General features: G+C 43.7%; 1 pseudogene; it reads right to left on the bottom strand.

Annotated features, from left to right (window-relative positions):
* On the bottom strand, positions 1-23,577 carry LOC131838973 (cationic amino acid transporter 3-like; annotated as a pseudogene).
* Positions 23,578-25,150: the final 1,573 nt, after the last annotated feature.

Here is a 25,150-nt window from a genome sequence, read left to right as displayed (position 1 = left end):
GAGTGATATATCTTTAATCCATTTCTCTGTTGACAGGCACTTGTGTTGCTTCCATATCCTGGTTATTGTATATAATGCTACAATAAATATAAGGGTGCATATATGTTTTTGAGTTAGTGTAAATAAGAATCTTTTGCACAGCAAAGAAATCATCAATAAAACAAAAATCAACCTACTCAATGAGAGAAAATATTTGCAAATAATATATCCAATAAGGGGTTAATATCCAAAATATATAAAATGAGCTTATATAACTCAACACCAAAAATATTCATTTAAAAATGAGCAAAGACCAACAGACACATGAAAAGATGCTCAGCATCACTACTCATCAGGGAAATGCAAATTAAAACTACAAAGATGTATCACTTTACACTTGTCAGAGGGCTAAAATTTTAAAAAAGACAAGAAATAACAAGTGTTGATGAGGTATGGAGGAAAAAGCAACCTCATGTGCTGTTGTGTAGCAAAGTAAATTGGTACAGCCACTGTGGAAAATAGTGTGCATGTTCCTAAGAAATTAAAAATAGAATTACCATATGATCAAGCAATTCCTCTACTGGGTATTTATCTAAAAAAAACAAACACATTGTTTCTAGTTTCTTTTAATAGTAATTCTTTTTGAAGACACAACTGAAAAGTAGACAAGTTAAAAAAAAAAAAGGAGAAAGAGCAAAGATACATCATTCACTCCACAATAAAATGTTCCCCTACCAACACCCCATGGAGGCCTAGTTTCCACATGCTCAGGAGTACTCCAAATTATTGTGTGGGGAGAATAGGCTGCATTCAGGTATGATTATGTCAAACCAAATGTGTACTGGTTTTGGCCCTAACTTAAGAGGAGTTGGTCATTCTAAAGTCCTGTAGGATATGTTGGATCCCATAGCCAAAGTAGATAGCAAATCAATCAGCTTCCAGACACCAAAACAGCCCAGGTGTGAGCTGTCATCTGCATCATAAGGCAAATATTCACATGGGTGCTCAGGAGTGGGAGGAGAAGAAGAGCAGGGACCTTCAAGGGAAAGGCAGTGCAACTCTGTGGCTATTTCCAGATGACCCCAGTGATCCCAGTGAAGAGCACGAGAAACAGCACAACCATTGTGATCCACAGAGTCTGCAAAAAGCAGACGTGGCCACTGTGCCAGCACCAGGCAAAGAAGAGTCCGCAGCAAAGCAAGCAGTGAGGAGCAAACATAGACGACGCGGCCAGAGAGTAGAGTAGGGGTGGGGCTGACTGGAAAACCTAGTCTCCTTAGAGTCAGCTACTCTGCTGCAGGTACAGTTTCTCCCTGCACCTGCACTTCATTCCCCCCATTCTTCGTCTCAGGCTGATACCTGAGGATGAGAACAAAAAGAGCCACCTGGGACTAAACTAACAGGGACCCAATCGACCTGAAGTTCACAAGATCGGTGAGTCCAAAGAAGAACGCCATGATTGGTGCAATAATGCCCAAGATCACAGAGGCCACAATGGAACCATAAGTGCCAGTTTGGATCCTGGCAAGGACAGGGAACAGGAGACATCCTTTGCCATCACATGTATCAACTGACCTATGGGGAGCATAAAGTCCAAAAGGCTGGCAGAAAGACTAAAGACAAATCCAAAAGCTACAATATAATAGGCAGGGGCCCAACCAATGTGGAGAAATGCCTCAGACAAGGTGCTCCCAGGTTGAAGCTGGTAGTAAGGAACCGTGAGTGTCAGTGCTACAGAGACACCAAAATACATCAAAACACAGATGAACAGTAAAATCACAATGCCCATGGGATGGAATGCTTGGGATTCTGGGCTTCCTCAACTTTGGTAAGAATATTGTGGGGGGCGCCTGGGTGGCTCAGTGTGTTAAAGCCTCTGCCTTCAGCTCAGGTCATGATCCCAGGGTCCTGGGATCGAGCCCCGCAACGGGCTCTCTGCTCAGCAGGGAGCCTGCTTAGCACCCCCCCACACACACCTCGACTGCTTCTCTGCCTACTTGTAATCTCTGTCTGTCAAATAAATAAAAATAAAATCTTTTAAAAAAAAGAATATTGTGGGAACCAATAAGTGCATAGAAACAGGTAACTGCACCCTGGAAAGTCCCCTCAAAGCCAAAGGCAACAATCCTCCTGAGCCCAAAGGGTCCAAGCCAGAGTTGTCCTTGAGTCCAGTGTGTATGAACTCCTCTTCTGTGAGCTTGCAGTTGTGCAGGTCCCTCTTAGTGAAGCCAAAGATGATGACAAAACTGAGAACCAAAATTTCACCAATGTGACCACTTTGGTAACCACGAAAAGCTGACCATTGCACACAGTCTGCAACTCCATGAGCAACAACACCAGCTCTCTGTTGGGAGCCTCGTGCCTAGAAGGGGTTAACCCAATAGAGCAACAGTTCTTGGGAACCTCTTCAACCGAGGACCTTCACCGGTGGCGAGCTAGAGTGCCACCGTGTTTCCCTGGTGATTGCATGAGAACATTGTAAGGTTTGGCTTGTTGCCATTGCAGCTGCAGTCTCAAGACTAAGTTAATAAGTCTCCTGTGTTTTGAGAATATTGAGTTATGGCCTCAGTGTCCAAACCACAAAGGTCAAGGCTGTCTGATATCTCTGCATGGCCAGCTACTCTCAGGCCAAAATAGAAACTAGATGTACAGAAGGCGATTCTCTTACTGTGTGGTATAAATCAGAACTCTGCAAAATAAACTTTGGCACTTGCTTGACACGTTCGCCTGTGTCCCTCCTGTTCCCCACACTCCCTTTCTTCGTTCTCCTATCCTTCAACCCTGCTCCCTCTTGTCGCACCGGCTGCGACAGCTCTCCCCTAAGGAAACCTAGATAATCTGCAAGGACTTCAGGAACGTGCACTAAGATGCTCTCATGCAGGGTCTGAGAGATCCGGTTCCCAAGCAGACTGGTGAAAGCCAAGGTCCAGGCTTGGGTCATTTTGACTGTATCAGCATCAAGGGAGAGGATGAGGTTCCAGCCAGTGATGAAAGTCCAGATTTCACCCAGTGTGACATAGGCGTAGAGATATGCCGAGCCAGGATGGGGAATCCGGGCACTAAACTCTGCATAGTATGCATATACCAAATAAAATATGTTGCAGTACAACACAGAAGATGGGCCGGCCACCAAAAAACAGATCACAATGGATGTTCCTGCTTGATTGCCGGCCACCTTACCAGCCAGGATATACATACCCACACCCACTGTGAGGGCCACACCCAGGGCCACTAAAGCCAGAGTGCTCAGGCTTCTGTTGGGGGCAGTCTCAGGTACCAGCTGCTCCAGTGTATGTCCGTATACCATCTTTTGAACAAATCTATGAAGTGCCTGGCACAGCATTCTAGCTGGAATTGAAGAGAATTCCAGGATCAGAGGAGCTGTAACAAGCCCAGGTTGCCCAGAGGCTCAGATTGTGTTCAGTGAGGCTAAGTTAAGCCAAGCTGGGTTAGGGCCACTGATTTCCCTTGCTCAGGCTTCAAATCTACTGCAACATATTTTATCTGATATATGCTATCTCTCCATAAGGCCTAAATAAATAAGAAATGTTTAGTGAAAAATGGTGTTTAACCCACCGACCAAAATTCAGATGTCTCACGTCACCTGTGGCATCACAAATATCACAGAAATTGACATCAAGCGACACCCTAGAAAAATCAACCCTGCTTTCCTCCCAGAAAAAGGGCTAAGTACCTCCCAACATTCTCCCTTTTTTGCATACCATATGACATAATCCTATTTGAGTTCCTCTAAGTCATGTATTAATGTAGCTGTAAAACCCAACAGGACGTGAATGTATTGTGTTACAGTTCTCATGTGGGATGTTTGCTTGGTGCTGGAGTGTGATTTATGACACATAAATTCATGGACCAGAAGGCCACTTTGCAGTAGTACAATCATTTTTTAAATATTACCTGAGTTTAAAATACAAATATTGATCCCTAGTCTTACAACCCTTAGCCCTAAATTCACCTAAGGTCAGATGGCAGTTTAGCCCACTTTCTCTTCATTTTGCATGATCTATTCAGTTGTACTGTTGGCAAGGGATGTACTGTCTACTCCTTCCCTTTACTCACTGGGCCAAAAGGGGTGCTATGAACAAAGAAGAGGGAGAAAGGGGCAGAGTCCACACCTGCAAAAAGGAGAGGACAAGACTGTCTAGGAAGGAAAGATTGGAGAAATGGGGGCAGCAGCCAACTCAGGATCCAGGGCTGAGAAGGGAGAGGAGAAAGGAAAGGTTTATAAATTCTCACATTTAATAAACTTCGCCCAAAGTATCCAGACAAAAATTAACAACAGTTTTTATATCCATAGCTATGAGAGTGTGATGGGTAGGAAGAAAAGAAATAAGTCACTTAACACAGTGGCTGATAACCTAAACAGTTCCTCCTGTCTCCTCCCTCTCTGGGTCCCAGGAGAGAAGGTTAACACACTTCTGCAGACAGTCTCCTCACTGGCCACACTGTGCTCCATACACACACTGAGCCATCTGGGATGTCAGCTGATAGGGGCCCTGGAGACCCTGTTTGGCACTGTGAACTTGTATTAAAACCCTCACTTTTAACTCCTTAATAATTTTTCACAAGGAGTTATTTTTAACTCACTCAAACCATAGTCTGAATGTGTTTTCTTAATGAAGGAACACCACATGTGGTTCCCTCTCCCACCTCCTCCCCTCCTGCTATTCAAACAGCCCCCTCCTCAACAGGAGCAAGGATTTGGATGAACATTTCACAGCAATGCCCTGGAATGAGTAGTGGAGATCAGAGAACAAAGTCATGAAGCCCCCACTCTCCTCCCTACTCATGCTTTGGTTTTGAGAGAATTTGAAGAAATGTTGTCAGAAGTTTTTAAACACGGAAAGATTAAGTCAAAATTGAGACATCTTCTCTATAGATGTTCAAAGGGAACCCCTGGGTTATGGGCCAGACCTTCTATCTACAAATCCATCTTAATTCCTTATTTGCCACAAACCAGTCCCAGTGTAATGATTTACCAACAGCCACATGAGACAGATAAGGGCGGGGGGGGGGTGTCAAATTTTAACTCAAGGAATCTTTTTATCCTGCATTGACTATGAGCCAAGAAGGGTATTCCTCAATCAGAAATGAACAGTCAAGGCAAGTGCATGTCAAATTCCCAGGTGTCTTCCTAGTGGATGGAAGAGAAGAGTAGTTAGGGCCACATTTTCCAGTATTTGCAAGGCTAGTGAGTCAGCCTGCGAAGATTTCATGGAAAGGGTATAATTATCCTATTTTGACACTGTGTATAACTCTTTCCCAGGAAAACATTAGTTCAAGCGATAGCTTCAGCCTGGGCTATGAGCCAATGAATAGAGCCTCTTTTAGGCCTTCCTTCCCTGCCACCACCAAGAACACAAACTCCACCACACCTTGAACTAATAAATACATTTTTCCCAGGGAGAAAGATCGAGGTAAATATATGCTACAGATATTGATACAGATGTAGATATGAATATGAAATATTAATAATAATTACTATCAATAATTCGCAGTCTTGGTCTGTGCAGAAAAGGCCAGTAGAGATAAACCACTACAGTAGTAAAATGTGTGTGACTTCTCTCCTGGGGAAAGAGAAGGGAATCTCAGTTTCCCTGAAAAGTTAGAAAGAAAGCTGAAATAACTAAATTCAACTCATACTAAGGAAAATAAATACCCCAACTTCTCTCTTAGGAGTCTTCTGAGTACATCAACAAATGGATCACTTACCAGGCATACTACACTTGTGATCTTACTTTCTACTGTTTGCATGTTACTTGGAAGAAGCCTTGGTCTCTCTTTCTAAAGTAAAACCTCCTCAAGGTAGAACCTGCTTCAAAGTTTCTCAATGAGGATAGAAACCCTAAATCTGAAAGTCAATATTACTAGGCGCAACCAAGACTTGAACTTGAAGGCATGGCAGCCCCCATTCCCCTGCCAAACTGCTCATTAGGCCAAGAGGAAGCATAGACACCTCCTCCAACTCACCTATCTACCCTACCAGCTCCAGCACTACACTTCTCCAATTCCATCCCAGTCTGGCAGAGGCTGAATTCCAAGTCATCCTGATGCAGACTAATGCAAACCAGACCAAATGTATCTAGACCAAATCCGACCAGGCAAATGGAGACCAAAATCCACATAGATGGAAACCAAAACTATTTTGTTTCCTTCCCACAGTATCTATGGAGCCCCAGCAACTACACTATTAAAATGATGCATACACGACACTAGTAAAATGATGCCATTATTTTGGTAAGCAAGAAGACAGCCAGAGCTTCTCTAGAGGCTGTATAAACTGCATATTACCCAGTATCATTCTGGGATGGTTGTGAACAGGTTCCTCTTCTTAGTTCCTTGGGATAACTTCAGAGAACACAGAGATAAGTGAAACCTTCCTCATTCATGATTTAACACATTGACAGGTTTAGTTTCAGTCAGATTCTAGTTTTGAAAATTCTTAACATTTCTATTACACCCAAACAAGAAAATCAACCTGACAAATCAGAAATACCTGAGCTTCTGATTCTAGAGGCCTTCGGAAACTAGATGGGCTACCAGGAAGAATCAGAGTGAGAATTTATAAACAGGAATCAGAAAGAGAGCTGGGAAAGCCAGGAAGAGTGCAGTTAAAGGATTAGAATTGATGTGACAATTTGATATCAACAGTGAAAATTAATTTCTTTTCTACTTCCTTGTACAATTCTCTTTTATTCAACTCTGAATCCCATCCACACAGAATACCTAAGAACAGTCCTCAGGAGATGGGCACCTGGGTGGCTCAGTTGATAAAGCATCTAACTCTTGGTTTTGGCTCAGGTCATGTTCTCAGGGTCATAAGATGGAGCGCTGTGTCAAGGCCTACCCTGGGCATAGAGACTGCTTAAGATCTTCTCTCTTTCTCTCTCCTGTAGCCTCTCTCCTTTCCCCCAGTTCCCTGTGCACTCTCTCTCTCTCTTAAAATAAATAAATAAATAAATAAAAAATAAAAAAGTCCTCAGGAGAAAGCAGTAGAAGAAATTCCATCTGCCTGTCCATCTTATTTTCCAAACTAAAACCATGATATATGTCGGTCTTTGTCTAAAATGAGCACTGATCCATACCCACTTTTTCCAAGAATCTTTATGAAACAGCTTTGTTTTTTTCCTCTAAATCCTTCCTCTCCTTGTAAGCATAGAATCTAGAAATCCATCTAGTGGTCCCATCCATCACTATACTATGTCTCCATTTTAGACTAGTAGTTCTGAGTGGTCAGGGCCCACGGCTCCTTCTTTCATGCACCTTCTCTGAATACACACCCTCAGTAATATACTGCACTCAAGGTGGCTTAATCTTCAAACAGAGGCAGACTTCTCAGAAATGCAGAAGGTGGGGCCTACTCAGAGACCCAGTGCTGAATGCACAGGTGAGGCGCCCAAGAATCCGTGGGTCTCAAGGTAAAGCGGCACCACCACTGTCTCCACTTGATGCTGCTGACATGCCTCTAAACCCTCAACTGTGTGCCTTAAAGCCTGAGGTGGAGATGAAAGGAATAGAGAGATGGTAATGGCAGGTCCCTAAAGGGTCAGAGTCTGTACTAGCTATAGGAAGAGACACTGAACTTGGAGCAGAATTGCTCCTGATCACAGGAAGAACCTCCAGCTGAGGAGAAACCATAAATCACACTGACCCTGCCCTAACACATCTGCAGGAGGCATGGGCCAAGGGCACCAACTGAGCACCTCTTGTGTTCCAGGTGCTGTGCGGGGCAGGGGAAGAGTGGCCCAGCCAAGACTACAGAGCCAGAATTCCCAGAGGCAAAGGGGGCAGGCAGGACTGGAAGGATGGCTTTCAGGACAGAACAGAAGGGGAGGGGCACCTGGGTGTTTGATGTGTGTCTGTTCCAACAGTCCTGGGCTGTCTCCCCGCCTCAACTGGGATTTCCCCAGATGTGCACCTGCTTGAGGGCAAGAAGGGCAGATACAGGGGAGGGTCGGTCTATCCATGCAACTGGTCCCCAGAGCAATCTCTTCCCCTTTCTCCCTGTGCTACTCACTGCCTGCTGTATAGAGGGTGTGAGGCTGGGGAAAATGCCAGGTTCTCCAGACAATCAATAGGTAAGGAAGACAACTGGCCCAGGACTGGGGGAATGCAGAGGATACAGATTTGGGGCCAGAAGTCTCCCCTGGGGGAGGGGGACAGAATGGGGGAAACTGGCAGGTGGAGCTCACCCAGGTGATGTCACCAGGAAGTTTCTGCATCTTGAGGAGGGGAAAAGGGAAAAGGAGGAGAGGCAGGGGTGTGGGGCAGAGACACGGAAAGGGGCTGAGAGAAAAAGATAAAAGAAGCAGGGAAGAGAGCTGGGAGGGAGAGCAGAGAGGGAGCAGGGGTGGGGGAGGCAGCACAGGACACAGACAGAAGGAGATGCGGGGGAGACGCTGACAGGTTCACAGGGTGAGACTCAGACAGATGTGATGGGAAAAGAGACCCTCAGACTCTGGGGGAGGGATGCAGGGAGAGGGACAGCCAGAAGGGAGAGCTGAGGGTAGACCCAGTCCTGGGACATCTCAGACCACAGAATATCTGCAGTCAGACAGACAGACAGACAAACAGGCCCAGACAGACAGATGTGCTGATGGGGTGAAGGTGAAGGAGGCCAAGCTGGAAGGAAGTAGACAGGGCTGCAGGGAGGAGGGAAGGAGCAGACAGAGAGAGAGAAGGAAGCAGGAGTGCAGCAGGAGCGGGGAGCCATGCAGGGGGAGGGCTGCATTGTTACTCCAGGTGCCTCTTTCCTCTCACCAGGCTCCTGCTGAGTCTGGGTCCCTCTCCAGAGCTGCTGCTGCTGCTGGAAGGGCCCAGAAAGCTGAGAAGTGGGGCCGCCTCCCAGTGCCCACCTGGGGTCCCTGACGCCCTGCATGGGTATGGACCTCACCTCTCCTCCCCCAACAGTGCTGCCATGCAAAGAGTCCTGAGCTCAGCCCTCATTTCTCAGGGTTCATGCAGCCTGACATTCCCAGGGGAGTGGGGGCTAAGGAAAAAGAGAAACTGAGGCAGGCAGGCAAGGGAGGCTGACAAGCTCTGGAGAAGGTGCTGGGACAGTCTGGTTAGGGATCCCATGGAGGAGAGGGAGGAGAGGTGGAGGTCTGGGACTGGGTCTGCATGGAGAGCTGAAGGACCACGCACAGTATGATCAAAACAACATACTAGTGACTGCCCATTAATTTGGTAGTCATCCATGACTACAAGCAGCTCCTCACTCAAGGGCCCCCACAAATGCACATATGAAGCCCAAAAGAGGATAAATTGAGGCAAAGAATAGTGATCAGTATACATGCTTAAGTCTAGGTTTTAAGGGACCAGTGATAGAGAAATCAGCCAAGTGTGAAGACCTAAGGCTTAGCATGTGAAGCTGGATCCTGCCTTTTCCCCCAGGCTTTCTTGATATTCTGCAAAGACCAGCTCCCCCAGCTCCTCTCAGGGTAGGGGAGACCCTAAGAACATTAACTCAAGCAATCTAAAAGGTATTGTTCGCCCACCTCTTCCCTGAAGCAATATTTGAAGGTCCCAGAGGCCAGATGTCTGGTGACACCTAGAGCCCAAGGAGTGGCTGTAGCAGCAGGAGGGAAGGGGAGAGGGAACCTTCCAGAGAAGTTCTGAAGAGAAGAACTGGGACAAAACCACCCAGGTTCATGCCATTCCCACGGGTATAGAGAAGTATAATAAAGTTCAGAACTTCCAGGGCTTTCATGTAATTAAATCCAGGAGTTGATAACTGCATTTCTTCTTCAAGTTCTACAAGTTACTCTCCTTGTCCCCTGTGGACACACATCTTTTATGAAACACTAGACACTATATGTCAGGACTTCAGATGCCACCACTAGAAGGATGGGCTTAATTATAGCAAAAACAATTTAGGATACATTTTGGAAAGGATATCCTTTGAGCTATGGCTGGTCAATACTAGAACAAGGAGCACACAGACACAAAGACACACACACACACACACACACACACACACCCCTATACATTCCCTCCTCATCTGCCTGCAGGGTTCACACTCCCTCCCTCAAAGTCATGCACTTTCTGAGAGATCTAACTTCTCTGATCCCCTTCTCTCCATGTTCCTGCTCGTTGCTAAATGAGTATCAATATTCTTGTTCCTCAAAAACCTTCCAGAATTCTGTATCTTTCTCCGTCTTTCCTCCTGTAGTCATTATCAGTCTCTCATCATTCAAGTCATGGCGTCTGGTCCAGTTGCCCTTGAGCAACTCAGCTCACACACATTTGCTGAGGGAGTGCCCAGAGCACTGTGTCTCTCTGTTCTGCCGTCAGCTTCCTCTTCCCAGCTGTCAGGGAGCTCCCCTGGCCAGGGCCCTTTCCCATCTGGGTCCTCACCTTTTTCACCAGCCTCAGAGAAACCTTGATAATTTTCTAAAATTCGATCTACCCTAAAGGACAAAAATATGCCTCTGGTGAGTATGCCCAGAGCTGCACTGTATGTAACGGAGATCCTGAAACAGGGGACTCCAGAGAGGGAGATAAGGAGTCCTGCCAGCATCTGTCTCATAGGCCATCTCCCTCCAGCATCCGTGCCTCCTCCCCCCTGGCTCCAGCCAATCTGTCTCCTCTGAGGCTAATGGGCTGAGCTCAGGTGCAAATTCACAGAAGCCTAGACTCATAGTCCCGGTCTGCTCTAGACCCATTCTCTCCAGGATATCATACCCCTGCCGCTTTCTTTAAAAACTCTGCAACTCTGGGAGCTGAGGTTGTAGATGGAGACCAAGAGAAAGAGAAATTGCTCTCTCTGCTCAATATCTTTATCTCAGCCGTTTGTCTACACCGCACATCCCCCAAAGCAGAACTAAAACCTCAGACAACAGCAAAAGGGATGAAATCTCAGGAAGACTTTCCCAGCCTTAAGGAGGTCCTGAGTGCCTCCAGAAAGCAGGGCATTTGGAGGGAAAGATGAAGTTGGAGGACCACAGAATGCTTCTTGTGGTACACGCAATTTCCACCAGGGGGCGAGGATAGGAGGGGAAGCTACTCAGCAGAGGCTTGCTAAGCTCTCTGCGGCCACAAGATGGCAGCAGAGAACGGCGCTCCCTGCAGAGCAAGGCCTGGGCCCTGGGCGCTGGTACTGGGCTCCCCTGGAGGGAGGGAGGGACCCGTTGCCAGGGGAGCATCGAAAGACTGAAGAACCATGAGGAGATGGAGTAAAATGTATAGAACAATATCCCCAACTCTACCAAGGTCAAAATCTTCCTGAAAAGGGGAACCATCAGGCTTGAACTACTGACTAAAAAATATGTCCCAGGAGGAAGCAGTGTTGGGAAAGGGTGAACAGGTGTAAAAGCTCCAGGTACCAGTGTCAGATTCTTCTTACCCACTCCCAAGCCTTTTCTAATGTGACCCCTGATGTGCAAGAGACAGAAACTAATACTACCAACTTGTTCTGAAGGAGGCCGGTGGGAAAGTGGTCAAAGGAAGACCTTGGTATGAACTGCTTAGCTGAGGCTGCTGGGATACTGGCGGACTGCTTGCCCCTCATAGCCTGGGCTGTCTTCAGCCTTGGAGCAGGGATCCAGGGATGACTGGGGTCAGAGGGTGGGGGCCTCTAAAATCAGGGGATATCTCCCCCTTCCCTGAAGCCCCAAAACCCTGACCCAAAGAGAACAGAGCCCAGAACTCACTGAGACTGAGGTGGGAGGTGAGAGGAAGTCTCTGTGACAGCAATTTGCCTCTCTCATTGTGTACTTCTGTCTCCATCTCCTCACATCCTGGGCCATTATTTCAGACACCACTATCTTCTTCTGTCTCCAAGTCTGTAGCAAGATCAAAGCTCTTAACTCTGCTTTGCTCGCAAATCCTCAGCTGGAGAAGAGGGGGCAGGGTCCCTCCTGAGAAAAGGGGAGAGCCCTGACTTACCCTCTTCCCAAGATAGCAGGGAGGATGAAAGTAGGACCAAAGAAGAAACCAATCTATTGGTTGGGTAAAAATTTCCTAATAATATGATCTATACCTGAAAGTATCATGACCTGACCTATACTAACAATAATATCCTTAATCAACATTCATAATGCACTTACTTCTACATCTCTGCACATGGCCTCTCTCCCTGCAACTGTATACTTTGCATGAAATGTATTTAACAATTCTTGGGCTCTGTGCTGGGCCCAGTGGAGAGAATGTAAAAATATACAGGGCACAGTCTCCCCACTCCAAAAGCTAAGAGTTGAGTAAGGGACAAGGAAGATACAGGGTAACTACAACAGAAGACAGTGTGTGGAGAGATAACTATGGTAGATTGACACAGAGGAGTAAAGATGGTTGAAGGAAATAAGTTGCTTCTGATGTGAGTTATCCAGGAAGGTGTATGCAAGAAGTAAATTTAAACCTGGACTGTGGTGATTGTGTAGGATTTCAGTAGTCAGAGATTGGGAGTATGGAATTCCAAGGAAAAGACAGTTACTGTGAAAGATTTCTTGACTTAGGGCATTATTTGATGCTGACCTTGTGATCATCATAAGAGTGAAATACAAGGACCAGTGAAATTCAAGGTATTACTGCAGAAGCCAGAAGCTTTCTATAGGGCAATAAGGGTCAGGACCTGAGTCCCAGGGTCCACTTTTTCCCTCCTTATCTTGCAGCTGATCTTATTAAAGGTCTGTACTGTTCAAATGGAGCAGGGTACCCATTATGCCTCCATCTATAGGTCTCTCATCTCTTCTCTCCCTCCCCTAAGTTCCTTATTGACAATGAGAGGATTTCTTAATCTCATTACTAAGAAAAGCACAAAGAATATACCACACCACTTAAGTTGGATAATTTGCGTGCCTGAAGGAAAGAGAGACACCCCTCCTCCTTCCATCTCTATAGTCAATTTTCCTTGATCTTTAGACACTATATGTCAATAAATACCTGTATTTCCTCCTTCACTGGACAAGAGATGCCATTAAAGGTCAGATGCAAAGTTTGTCATAAAAATCCCTCATAAAACAGTCTCCCAAGTGCTGGCATTAGAAGGTAGAAGAAGGGATTCCTGGGCTGTGTCTGCCTTCAAACCACGTGCAGGTTGTCCTGAGTCCTGTTTCCGGAGCTTTGCTTCAGGTGCTCTAAATAAGGAAACAGAGACATTCAGCTCCTCTTACATCCTTTCTTCTGTCAAAGCTCCTTGTTTTCTATGATGTTCATTTCACAAGTCCCCTATTTCTCACAATCTCAACTCTACATTCCTGAGTTAATATAAATTTTAATTCTCCATTTTCTGGGATGGCTCAAATAGAAAATCCCCTTTGTAAGCAAATATATAAGTAAAATAGCTTCTTTTAGTACCTTCCATGAAGGAGTTCTAGGATAGGGGAGGTGGTTACATGGGTGGTTACAAGGATGGCTGTGTATTAGGCTAGAAAGAAAAGTCATGAGGCAATTTCCTCTGGTTGTTGTGCTCTTTCTCTGTTACCTCTCCTGCCTATAACAGATTTATAGGGGCTCCAAAGCATCCCAACATCTTAGCCATGAATTTCCCAGAAAGAAAACTCATGGATGTTCCCTTGAAAGTAGATGAAAAGTTAATATCAGGATTTGGTACAAACACACAAATCAGGGCCAAGGAAGGAAGGTAGCTAGTTCAGTACAGCTTGTTGAACTCCTTCAGGATTTGTGTATGCACACACAAACAGAGGCACACACACACACACACACACACACACACACACACACAGAGGCACACACATCATACCTAACAACCACAGTCATATTTATAGAGGAAATATATCCCATTCCTTGGTGCTTATTTCCACTCAAATTCAATACATATGTCCATATACCTAGCACACACATATCTTTCAATGAGATGCTTTAATCAATATAATATGCCCAGCCTTTCCCCTTTCCAAGCTCCTAATGGCAGGGTGGAGCAGAGTGAAGTTGAGAGAATGTCTGAGTACAAGCTTGTGTGTGTCACTAACTGACTCTGACCATAGGGCACAAAGAAATAGAAATTATTTATTCATTATTCGCTATCTGTAATTAACCATTATCTTTCTATTACCTCTATGCCATCATGTTTCAATGATCACCTATCCCTCACTGAGTGGCTGCTCTGTACAGAGTACAGCTTAAGAAGAGGTTACCAGCATGAACTTTGCTCAAAGCTGGTACAAGTCTTAGCTTCAGTACTCAGTTTGCACAAATTACTTCATTGCATTTTTCACCTCTCTGAGCCTTAGTTACAGCTTTTTAAAAAAATTAACATATAATGTGTTATTTGCCCCCAGGGGTATAGGTCTGTGAATTATCAGGGTTACACATTTCACAGCACTCACCATAGCACATACCCTCCCCAATGTCTATAAGCCAGCCACCCTATCCCTACTCCCCTCATCCCCCAGAAACCCTCAGTTTGTTTTGTGAGATTAAGAGTCTCTTATGATTTGTCTTCCTCCCAACCTATCTTGTTTCATTTTTTCCCTCCTTAGTCAACTTTTGTAAAGTGAATATAACAATATTCAACCCCTACAACTTTTGTATTAAATAGATGATCCTGTAAAGTGCTTGGAACAAAGCATAGGGCAGAGTATTCAGTAAATAGTAGCTATTATTTTCATCATCACTCTGTAGGCATTGGAGATATAAAGAAATAATACATTAAAGGGATTTTTCTATTCCCTTGGAGGTTTTCAGTCTCATCAATGAGATAATATATATACATGGAGACAGGAAGAACCTGAAAACCTAAAACTTTTATTTGAGCCCTAACATGCAGCTTATTCTCCTAAACCTGAGACTTGATTACAATTTTTAATTTATTTTTTATTTTTTTATAAACATACAATGAATTATTAGCCTCAGGGATATAGGTCTGTGAATTGCCAGGTTTACACACTTCACAGCACTCACCATATCACATACCCTCCCCAATGTCCATAACCCCATCACCCTCTCCCTGGACACCCTCAGTTTGTTTTGTGACATTAAGAGACTCTTATGAAAAAAAAAGAAAAAAAAAAAAGAGTCTCTTATGGTTTTCTCCCTCCTGATCCCATCTTGTTTCATTTATTCTTTTCCTACCCCCTTAACCCCCCATGTTGCATCTCCACTTCCTCATATCAGGGAGATCATATGATAGTTGCCTTTCTCCAATTGACTTATTCCGCTAAGCATAATACCCTCTAGTTCCATCCACATTATTACAAATGGCAAGATTTCATTTCTTTTGATGGCTGCATAGTATTCCATTGTATATATATATATATATATATATATATATATATATATATATATATATATATATATATACCATTTCTTCTTTATCCATTCATCTGTTGATGGACATCTAGGTTCTTTCCATAGTTTGGCTATTGTGGACATTGCTGCTATAAACAGTCAGGTGTACGTGCCCCTTCAGATCAATACCTTTGTATCTTTAGGTTAAATACCCAGTAGTGCAATTGCTGGGTCATAGGGTAGTTCTATTTTCAACTTTTTGAGGAAGCTCCATGCTGTTTTCCAGAGTGGTTGCACCAGCTTGCATTCCCACCAACAGTGTAGGAGGGTTCCCCTTTCTCCGCATCCTCACCAGCATCTGTCATTTCCTGACTTGTTAATTTTAGCCATTCTGACTGGTGTGAGGTGAAATCTCACTGTGGTCTTGATTTGTATTTCCCTGATGCCAAGTGATGTGGAGCACTTTTTCATGTGTCTGTTGGCCATCTGGATGTCTTCTTTACAGAAATGTCTGTTCATGTCTTCTGCCCATTTCTTGATTGGATTATTTGTTCTTTGGGTGTTGAGTTTGCAAAGCTCTTTATAGATTTTGGACACTAGCCCTTTATCTGATATGTCGTCTGCAAATATCTTCTCCCATTCGGTCAGTTGTCTTTTGGTTTTGTTAACTGTTTCCTTTGCTGTGCAAAACCTTTTGATCTTGATGAAGTCGCAATAGTTCATCTTTAACCCTTACTTCCCTAGCCTTTAGCAATGTTCCTAGGAAGAAGTTACTGTGGCTGAGGTTGAAGAGATTGCTGTCTGTGTTCTCCTCAAAGATTTTGATGGATTCCTTTCTCACATTGAGGTTCTTCATTCATTTTGAGTCTATTTTTGTGTGTGGTGTAAGGAAATGGTCCATTTTCCTTTTTCTGCATGTGGCTGTCCAATTTTCCCAAAACCATTTGTTGAAGAGGCTTTTTTCCATTGGGCATTCTTTCCTGCTTTCTTGAAGATTAGTTGACCATAGAGTTGAGGGTCTATCTCTGGGCTCTCTATTCTATTCTATTGATTTATATGTCTGTTTTTGTGCCAGTACAATACTGTCTTGATGATGACAGCTTTGTAATAGTGCTCGATGAGAATACCACCAACTTTGGCTTTCTTTTTCAATATTCCTTTGGCTATTCTAGGTCTTTTCTGGTTCCATATAAATTTTAGGATTATTTGTTCCATTTCTTTGAAAAAAATGGAAGGGATTTTGATAGGGATTGCATTAAATGTGTAGATTGCTTTAGGTAGCATAGACATTTTCACAATATATGTTCTTCCAATTCATGAGCATGGTACATTTTTCCATTTCTTTGTGTCATCCCCAATTTCTTTCATGAGAACTTTAGAGTTTTCTGAGTATAGATTCTGTGCCTCTTTGGTTAGGTTTATGCCTAAGTATCTTATGGTTTGGGGTGCAATTGTAAATGGAGCTGACTCCTTAATTTCTCTTTCTTCTGTCCTGTTGTTGGTGTAAAGAAATACAACTGATTTCTGTGCATTGATTTTATATCCTGACACTTTAATGATTTCCTGTACAAGTTGTAGCAGTTTTGGAGTGGAGTCTTTTGGGTTTTCCACATATAGTATCATGTCATATGCAATGAGTGATAGTTTGACTTCTTTGCCAGTTTGGATGACTTTAATTTCTTTTTGTTGTCTGATTGCTGAGGATAGAACATCTAGTACTATGTTGAATAGCAGTGGTGATAATGGACATCCCTGCCATGTTCCTGACCTTAGGGGGAAAGCTCGCAGTTTTTCTCCATTGAGAATGATATTTGCTGTGGGTTTTTAATAGATGGCTTTGATGATATTGAGGTATGTGCGTTCTATCCCTACACTTTGAAGAGTTTTGATCAGGAAGAGATGCTGTACTTTGTCAAATGCTTTATCAGCATCTACTGAGAGTATCATATGGTTCTTGCTATTTCTTTTATTAATGTATCGTATCACATTGACTGATCTATGGGTGTTGAACCAAACTTGCAAGTGGGAATAAATTCCACTTGGTCATGGTGAATAATCCTTTTAGTGTACTGTTGTATCTTATTGGCTAGTGTTTTGGTGAGAATTTTTGCATCTGTGTTCATCAAGAATTTTGGTCTATAATTCTCTTTTTGATGGGATCCTTGTCTGGCTTGGGATCAAGGTGATGCTGGTGTCATAAAATGAGTTTGGAAGTTTTCCTTCCATTTCTAATATTTGGAACAGTTTCTGGAGAATAGGAATTAATTCTTCTTTAAATGTTTGGTAGGTGGGGTGCCTGGATGGCTCAGTGGGTTAAAGCCTCTTATTTCAGCTCAGGTCATGATCTCAGAGTCCTGGGATCGAGCCCCACATCGGGCTCTCTGCTCAGCAGGGAGCCTGCTTCCTGCCTCTCCACCTACTTGTGATCTTTGTCAAATAAATAAATAAAATCTTTCCAAAAAAAAAAAAAAAGTGTTTGGTAGAATTCCCCTGGGAAGCCGTCTGGCCCTGGGCTTTTGTTTGTTTGGAGATTTTTGATGATTGTTTCAATCTCCTTACTGGTTATGGGTCTGTTCACGTTTCCTATTTCTTCCTGGTTCAGTTTTGGTAGTTTATAGGTCTCTAGGAATGCATCCTTTTCTTCCATATTGTCAAATTTGTTGGCGTAGAGTTGCTCATAGTATGTTCTTATAATTGTTTGTAATTTTTTGGTGTTGGTTGTGATCTCTTCTCTTTCATTCATGGATTTATTTATTTGGGTCCTTTCTCTTTTCTTTTTGATAAGTCTGACCAGGGATTATCAATCTTATTAATTCTTTCAAAGAACCAGCTCCTAGTTTCATTGATTTGTTCTATTGTTTTTTGGTTTCTATTTCATTGAGTTCTGCTCTGATCTTTATTATTTCTCTCCTCCTGCTGGGTTTAGGCTTTCTTTGTTGTTCTTTCTCCAGCTCCTTTAGGTGTAGAGTTATGTTGTGTACCTGAGACCTTTCTTGTTCCTGAGAAAGGCTTAGATCTCTATATATTTTCCTCTCAGGACTGCCTTTGCTCTGTCTTACAGATTTTGAACCACTGTGTTTTCATTATCATTTGTTTACATGAATTTTTTCAATTCTTCTTTAATTTCCTGGTTGGCCCATTCATTCTTTAAAAGGATGCTGTTCAGTCTCCATGTATTTGTGTTCTTTCCAAATTTCCCCTTATGACTGAGTTCTAGCTTCAGAGCATTGTGGTCTGAAAATATGCAGGGAATGATCCCAATAATTTGATATCAGTTGAGACCTGACTTGTGACCCAGGATGTGATCTATTCTGGAGAACGTTCCATGTGCACTAGAGAAGAATGTGTGTTCTGTTGCTTTGGGATGGAATGTTCTAAATATATATGTGATGTCCATCTGGTCCAGTGTTTCATTTAAGGCCTTTATTTCCTTGTTGATCTTTTGCTTGGATGATCTGTCCATTTCAGTGAGGGGAGTGTTAAGGTCCCCTACTATTATTGTATTATTGTCAATGTGTTTATTTGAATTTGTTATTAACTGGTTTATATAGTTGGATGCTCGCACATTAGGGGCATAGATATTTAAAATTGTTAGATCTTCTTATTGGACAGACCCTTTGAGTATGATATAGTGTCCTTTCTCATCTCCTATTATAGTCTTTGGCTTAAAATCTAATTGATCTAAGAATTGCCACCCCAGCTTTCTTCTGATGTCCATTAGCATGGTACATTGTTTTAGACCCTGTCACTTTAAATCTGGAGGTGTCTTCACGTCTAAAATGAGTTTCTTGTAGGCAGCATATTGATGGGTTTTGTTTTTTATCTATTCTGATACCCTGTGTCCTCTGATTGGGCATGAATTTAGTGTCATTGCATTGCCTGTAAGGTGACTGTTACTGTATATTGTCTCTGTTACTTTCTGGTCTACTACTTTTAGGGTCTCTTTTGCTTAGAGGAACCCTTTCAATATTTCCTGTAGAGCTGGTTTGGTGTTTGCAAATTCTTTCAGTTTTTGTTTGTTCTGGAAACTTTTTATCTCTCACATCCAAGTGAGACAGCCATATCCCCCATCACCTTGCTAATCTCAGAATATTTTTCCTTATGTTCAACTCAGCCTGTTTTCCTTCAATATTGGCCTGTCTTCATCACTCATTCTGATTCGGGATGAGGTACATCAACCCTCAAAAGTGTAAGAAAACTCCCAAATTCCCACCTGGTAACATTGTTCCATTGCCTATCAGCTCGTCTCTGGAATTACAAGTCTCAAATAGTTTGTTATTAACCGATTGAAAATCATCAAAGGATCTCTAAAAAAAGCATAAATTTGGGGCCCTATCAGGGTATAACCATACATGCAATCTTCTGGCATCTTCATATAGTTTTGAAAAGATGAAAGATTTCTAATTTCCAGGACAGATACTTAAGAACGCCTATTTCAATCCCCCCAACCTCCAGAGCCTCCTGGATTAGTGTCATCACATTATCACTCATTTGATTAAGGGACAGTAAGACCATAAGTCAGGACATGACTAAGATGACCTCCCCCATTCCTTTAAGGCCATCATATGAAGAAGAGGTATGAGAATGGGCAGTAGTCCCTACAGATGCAATTCTTGTGCCAGGGGACCCCTGAAGACCAAGTAGTTTCCTGGGAGGGCACAAAAGGCATTGTCCCAAAGTGAGCAGAGTGTCAAAGTCTGCCATAGTTATCCATGTGGGAGGCCTGGAGGCAAGAGGAAGCCAATGCCCATACTTCTCCCTCTTCCCCCAAACTCAACTCCCCCAGCCTAGGCTCATCCTCTTGTATTCCCAGTTCCAAAGTTTGCAGACATTCCATAGTGCACCTCTGAGACCAGACACCTATCACTGATCACCTCAGGCCAATGCTTCTCAAACCTGAAAAAACATACAAATTACTTGGAAACCTGCTAAAATGCAGATTCTGATTCTATAGATCTGATTTGGGGTCTAAGACTTTGCATTTCTACAAGCTCCCAAGTGACACCCATGCTACTAGAGCAAGGATCTAGATGATATAGTGGGTGCTACAACTGTATCACAGGAAGAGTCTATCTGTCCACATCCTTCTGCTATCTATCCTCCAGATGGCAATGAGAATTAGCTCATTCCCTCCTAATTCAGGAATCTCGCTCCATGACACAATACACAACAATATAAACCTGGCTCATATTCCCTTGAAATGTGGAAAAAGAGTCTCATTCTTTCAAGACTCTTAAAGGTCCATGTGCCTAGAATGACTGTCCCATTTCTCTTCCAGCTCACCTTTCTCTTTTTTATTTCCCAAATTTATCCATAAGTGTCTTCCTCCAGGAAGTGTCCCTAGAGTAATACCTCTTTCTCCGTTTCTACTCATACTTTTTCTTCCAAAGGAATGATGCCTTAACTCCTATCCAGTTATTAATTCCTCCTATGTCAGTCCATTTTCCTCCACATTTGGGGTATGCATTCCTTTTTACCAAGATATCTTAGATGCTCTCACAAGGTTTTTGCACCAGTCCTACAAAGAAACATCCAAAGGAGTGTGTAAATATATGAGAGGTTCTGCCTCCACCAGGCTTCCCTGGAGTTACCTACCCCATGTGGGGAAAATAAGAAATGCCGTGAGTAAAAAAGTAGCTTCCTAGCCTTCTATCCCAGGGCAGGCCCCATATATAAATGCAACAGAAAAACACTGGCCTTTCTGTTCCAGCCATTGACTGCATCAAAAAAGATGCTTGTTATGCCCACACTGGAGCCAGTCTCATGTTCAGGAAATCCCTGGAGCCAGAGAGAGCAGGTTGGGCCTTTCATCAATTTCACTACTTCTGGCCCCTTCCCATATTCCATGGAAAGACATGGAGCAGGACCAACGGAGGTCATGTCGGGTATTTTCCTGTTCCAGGTCTGCATTTTTCCTGTTGCTCTTTGAATGAACAACACTGTTCTTAATATTGTGTCAAGAGGAAGGAAAGAACTTACTCCTTGCTTGGAGTAAGACTCCATTCTGATGGAAGAGACAGGATAGTCACTAGAATTCAGGTGTAGCCACACAAAGGCAGCTTTGTGTAATTGTAATAGCTTAGTACAGGTCTAGAGGCACTTCTAGATTTAGTTCTGAATGGAGAGAAATGCTGTTTGTCAAGGTAGTTTTCCAGATGATAGTCTTTTTTTTTTTTTAAGATTTTATTCATTTATTTGACAGACAGAGGTCACAAGTAGGCAGAGAGGCAGGCAGAAAGAGAAGAGGAAGCAGGTTCCCTGCTGAGCAGAGAGCCCAATGCAGGGCTCAGGATTCTGGGCTTCTTCCACTCTTGTAATAATAATGCTAAAACAAATAAATGCATAGAAACAGATAGCTACTCCACAGAGAATCCCCCTGAACCCAAAAGGCACAAATCCTCCAGAGCCTAGAGGCCCAAGTTAGAGGTGTCATTGAATCCAGCCTTTACATAGTCCTCTTCTGTAAGCTATCATTTGTACAGGTCTCCTTTAATGAAGCCTGAGATGATGCCAAAACTGAGAGCCAAAAGTTTCACCAATGTGACCACGTTGGAAACTGGGAAAATCTACCTATTCCTCAGAGTCAGCAATTCCATCATCAACAACATAAGGCCCAAACAATGAAGCCTGGAATTTCTCCCAGGTGCTGGGAAACATTTGGTGAGATGCTCTCATGCAGGGTCTGAGAGATCTGGTTCCCAAGCAGATTGTCAAAAGCTAAGGTCCAAGCCTGAGCCACAGTGGCTGTATGAGCAACAAAGAAGTCAATGAGGTTCTAGCCAGTGATGAAAGCCCAGATTTAATCCATAGTGATACAGGTGTAGAGATATGAAGAGCCAGCATAGGGAACCTGGACACCAAACTCTGCAAAGCACAGCCCAGCCAACCTAGAAGACAAGCTGGATCCCAACAAGCAGACCACAATGGATGGCCCTGCTATGTCTCTAGCCACCTCCCAAGCCAGGACAAACACACCTACTCCCACTGTGCAGCCCACACCCAGGGCCACTAAATCCAGAGTGGTCCGTCTTCTGGCAGGCACCATCTCATTCACATCTTCCTCCAGCATTCGTCTGCGTACCAGCTTTGGACCAATTCTGTGAAGTGCCTTACATGGCATTCTAGCTGGAATGAAAAGGACTCTAGGGTCAGAGAGCTGTAGAAAGCCCAGGAGTGGAGAGTCTAAGATCAGGTTCGATGAGGCTGAGTTAAGCTGAGTTGAGTTGGGGCTGTTGAGTTCTGTTGCTCAGGCTTCAGAGCTGCTGCTTCATATTTTTTTTCTGTTATGTGTTATCCCTCCATAATGCCTAAGTAAACAATAAATATTTACTGGAAAATGGTATTCAATCAACAAACTAAAGCTCACAAGTCCCATGTCACTTGTTGCAGCACAAATATCATAGAAACTTATACAAATATCAAAGAAACATAGAGGACATCATAGAAAAATCAATACTGCTTTCCATCCAGGAAAAAGGACAATGGTTCCCCACATTCTGCTTTTTAGCACACCGCAAGACATATTCCAACTTGGGTTCATCTAACTCATGTAGTGTCATGTGATAATTAAGCCATAAGACAACAGGTCATGAATTATTGTAGAGTAATTCTCACATAAGATGTGCAAGCAGTGTTTGAGTGTGAGTCATGACAGGTTAATTCACGGACTGGTTAGCCTCATCACAAATCTTGAAAATATCATCTCAGATTAAAATATAACTTTGGCCCCCCAGTCATAAACCTTTAGCTCCAACATCAGCTAGCCAAGGTCAGCTGGCACTTTGGTCCCTTTCTCTTCATTCCGCATCATCCATTTAGCTGTGCTGAGGGCCAAGCATGGACAGTCCACCCCTTCCCTTTACCACCTAGGCCCACAAGGATGCAGTGAACAGAGAGGAAGAAGGAGAAAGGGGCAGGACCTTCATAACCACCTGCAAGAAGGAAAGGACCAGGCTGTCTGAGAAGGAAACACTGGAGAAATGGGGGCAGCAGCCAATCTAGGATCCATGACTGAGAAGGGAGAAGAGCGAGGAATTTAGTTTTGTGAATTCTTACATTTAATACACCTCACACAAAGCAACTAGGAAAGATTCACTACAGTTTTTATGTCCACGGTTATGAATGTGTGATGGGTAGAGAGAAAAGAAATCAGTCCCCTAGCTCAGTGGCTCATAACCTAAATATTTCCTTCTCTGTCCTGCCTCTCTGTGTTCCAGGAGAGGTGAGGCCACTTCTGCAGGAAGTCTCCTCACCAGCCACACAGTGATCCAAACCCACCCTGTGTGATCTGTGATGTCAGCTGCCAGGGACTTGGAGGTTATGCCCCACTCTGTGAGCTTGTATTAAAACACATATTTCTGGGAGGAGTCAAGATGACGAGAAGTAGCAGGCTGAGACTACTTCAGCTAGCCGGAGATCAGCTAGATAGCTTATCTAAAGATTGCAAACACCTGAAAATCCATCAGCAGATCGAAGAGAAGAAGAACAGTAATTCTGGAAACAGAAAAACAACCACTTTCTGAAAGGTAGGACCCACAGAGAAGTGAATCCAAAGCGACGGGAAGATAGACCCCAGGGGGAGGGGCCGCATCCCGGCAAGCGGCGGAGCAACCGCGCACAAAATCAGGACTTTTAAAAGTCTGTTCCGCTGAGGGACATCGCTCCAGAGGCTACCCGGGGCGAAGCCCACACGGGGTCAGCGTGGCCTCAGGTCCCGCAGGGTCACAGAAGGATCGGGGGTGTCTGAGTGTCGAGAGCTTGCGGGTACTGGAACGGGAAACTTGGCTACAGTAAGCCCACAGCTCGGTGTTACCTTGAACTGGCCGCAGGCTCGGTGAGCTCGGAGCGCAGCCAGAGGTCGGGCAGACGGGAGTAACTGGCGCTGTTCTCTGAGGGAGCACTGAGGAGTGGGGCCCTGGGCTGTCGGCTCCTCCAGGCCGGAGACCAGGAGGCTGCCATTTGTGTTCCCGTCCTCCGGAACTCTACGGAAAGCGCTCAGGGAACAAAAGCTCCTGAAAGCAAACCCTAGCAGATTACTCACCCCGGCCCGGGTAAGGGCGGTGAAATTCCGCCTGGGGCAAAGACACTTGAGAATCACTACAACAGGCCCCTCCCTCAGAAGATCAACAAGAAATCCAGCCGAGGCCAAGTTCACCTACCAAGGAGTGCGGTCTAAATACCAAGGAGAGCAGCAGAATTCCAGAGGAGGAGAAAGCCAAGCATGGAACTCATGGCTTTCTCCCTGTGATTTTTTTTAGTCTTGCAGTTAATTTAATGTTTTTCTTTTTCATTTTTTGTTTTTTTTTCTTGCCTTTGGGTAAAATTTTTTTTTAACTTTTACCTTTTTCTTTTTTAACGTTTTTTAACTAGTTTATCTAATATATATATTTTTTCTTTTTTATATTTTTCTAATGTGTTTTCTTTTTTCTCTTTCTTCCTTTTTGAACCTCTTTTTATCCCCTTTCTCCCCGCTCACGATTTGGGATCTCTTCTAATTTGGTTAAAGCATATTTTCCTGGGGTTGTTGCCACCCTTTTAGTATTTTACTTGCTCCTTCATATACTCTTATCTGGACAAAATGACAAGACGGAAAAATTCAACACAAAAAAAAGAACAAGAGGCAGTACCGAAGGCTAGGGACCTAATCAATACAGACATTGGTAATATGTCAGATCTAGAGTTCAGAATGACAATTCTCAAGGTTCTAGCCGGGCTCGAAAAAGGCATGGAAGATATTAGAGAAACCCTCTCGAGAGAGATAAAAGCCCTTTCTGGAGAAATAAAAGAACTAAAATCTAACCAAGTTGAAATAAAAAAAGCTATTAATGAGGTGCAATAAAAAATGGAGGCTCTCACTGCTTGGATAAATGAGGCAGAAGAAAGAATTAGTGATATAGAAGACCAAATGACAGAGAATAAAGAAGCTGAGCAAAAGAGGGACAAACAGCTACTGGACCACGAGGGGAGA

Source organism: Mustela lutreola, chromosome 8 (assembly GCF_030435805.1).
Source record: "Mustela lutreola isolate mMusLut2 chromosome 8, mMusLut2.pri, whole genome shotgun sequence".
NCBI classification, from domain to species: Eukaryota; Metazoa; Chordata; class Mammalia; order Carnivora; family Mustelidae; genus Mustela; species Mustela lutreola.
The sequence above is the reverse complement of the archived record's forward strand: the minus strand, read 5'-3'. Positions and strand labels throughout refer to the sequence as shown.